Source organism: Bufo bufo, chromosome 8, assembly GCF_905171765.1.
Source record: "Bufo bufo chromosome 8, aBufBuf1.1, whole genome shotgun sequence".
Taxonomy (NCBI): domain Eukaryota; kingdom Metazoa; phylum Chordata; class Amphibia; order Anura; family Bufonidae; genus Bufo; species Bufo bufo.
Window position 1 is genome coordinate 42,622,669 of NC_053396.1, and position 2,345 is coordinate 42,625,013.

At 42.8% G+C, this 2,345-nt stretch overlaps 1 long non-coding RNA gene across 1 annotated transcript; it reads left to right on the forward strand.

Moving 5' to 3' along the window:
• The first annotated feature begins 839 nt into the window (after positions 1-839).
• On the forward strand, positions 840-1,434 carry LOC120977995. The gene is made up of 2 exons (XR_005774027.1): positions 840-876; positions 1,308-1,434. It is a non-coding gene; the product is annotated as an uncharacterized LOC120977995 (long non-coding RNA).
• Positions 1,435-2,345: the final 911 nt, after the last annotated feature.

The following is a 2,345-nucleotide window of genomic DNA, read 5'->3' on the forward strand; positions in this document are numbered from 1 at the left end:
CCATTTCTTCATCCTTATTTCCGTCACCTCATCTTTGGTTCTTCTACACCGGGTATATATTGTCTCCGTTGGTGTCTTGGTCATCCTGGAGTTTTGTCAGTTTATATGTTGTCCGCAGTAGACTGTTCCTATTATATGTGGTCCACAATAGATTACCCTTATTGCCATACCAGCTGCGAGATCAGTGTCTTACCTGTCATACATTATTTATACTAATACGCCTCGCGATTCAGAGGTGGGTATAGTGGTTGCTGTACCCACCTAATTCTGAATATACGTGTATAACTAGTAGTTAATTTGTTTTGCCTTGTATTTTTGCTTAGCCGGTTTCCAATATGGCGCTTCAGTACACTTTCTGCTCAATGCGCATGCATGCACTAGCCGTAAATGTAATGTGCCCTCCATTAAATCCAGCTGAGATGTAGTTGTTTTATGACTTAAGCACGGCAATCCAGAGTTGGGCATAGTGGTAGTTGTACCTACGTGGTTTCAAATACATTTGAATAACCAGTTGCCCTCTTGCCGCGCCTTTTTTCAATATGGCGCTTAGATGCGCTTTCCCCTTATTACGCATGCGCTCTCTCTATTACACCCAGCAGCGACGTAGCCGTCACATGATTTAGGCACGTCGTCATAATGCGCTCCTTTGATGACATAGGCGCACTGGCGCGTCTATCTACACGGTAGGCCCACGCCTCTTTCACTTTCTGGGTCCTTATTCATTGGACGCGCCTCTTTGACGCAACCCATCCAGCCAATAGCGCACCACTCCAGGGCTCTGTCATGCCCATGTAGCTCAGGTAGCGCGCACTATAAATTGCGATCATACAGCGTCCAAACCGCACCACACCATACCTGTCACAAGCCAGGTTTAAGGTATATCCTTTACATTTGGCATCTTACACTGTATATGGTTATCAGTGCACATGTCATCTGTTGTTTTACTTTCATAACTAGTTCACAGTATGTATTTACTATGCCTTATGTGTTGCTGTCCTTCTATTTCTGAAGTCTTGTTAGCTATTATTGGTCACCTCTAAGTTTAAGATTTAACTGGCGGACCCTATAGGACACTTACATCTATCTATTGCGTTTCTTGTGCCTCTTTCATTCGATGTACTCTGACTTGATTTATCTGATCTGATTTAGACCCCTTTTTGTCTATCTATTTTTTGTCCTGTGCATATACTTTCTTGCTTATTTACCCTAGTACCTTGTGTGCTATCCTCATGATGAATTTTTCGGAATATGAGATAATTATGTATTGCGATATTTATTTATAATATTATTATTTTTTACATTTATAGCTTGACAAAGGGTACCGCATTAGGACCCGAAACGTTGCACTAGCCGTAAATGTAATGTGTGTACTACTGCACGAATAAAACTTCAATAGCAACTTAATTTGGTGTGCTGTCTCCGCCATCTTTTGTGGAAAAATTGTATACAAGACTCCTGGGGTGGAAGGAATCAATTGGAGACGGGCACCCACGAAAGCCCTCTACACGAGTGCTGTGGTTAATTTTGATTGGAATATCTGTGGGGAACCTGTCATGGTTTACTATAGTCATATATAGAGATGAGTGAAGTTCTTAAAAATTCTATTTGGCTGTTTCGCAGAATTTTACAAAAAATTTGCTACGTGACTTACTTCGTAAGTAGCAGGTGCAATGACAGGGAACTGCGATTGTGCCGCCCCCGTCATGGAACCTCTCAGATGCCGCATTCATCGCTGATTGCGGCATCTGAGATAAATATTAAAGCATTTTAGGGGTTGCTCATAAATAAATTAAAATAAAATAATTAAATCATACTTATTTCATCCATTTGAGCGAGAAGAGGCCGCCGTGGCCATCTTGTTTGAAGATCCAGCGTGAAATCTTGTGAAATGTCGGCCGGCATGGTGACGTCATATGTCACCACTAGAATTGAGCGAACCCGAACTGTAAAGTTCGGGTTCGTACCGAACTTTAGGTTTTTCGGCACCCGGACCCGAACCAGAACCATACTACTTGCCCAAAAGGCCATCACAGCCATGCCTACTATTGGCATGGCTGTGATTGGCCAACTGCAGCATGTGACCCAGCCGCTATTTAAGCTGGAGTCACGTAGCGCCGCTCGTCACTCTGCTCGGATTAGTGTAGGGAGATGCTGCAGCTGCTGTGAGGGAGAGATCAGGGAGAAATCTTATGAAGAACTGCTTTTTTACTCAGAGATCTACAGGAAATGTGTTTTGTGGGTGCAGTGCGCAATTTTTTTAAGCCTGCCCTGAGCCAACTACTGCTGAAAACTAACTTTTTTTACTTCAGTTTGTCAATATCAATACATAATCGGCAGCCATTTTA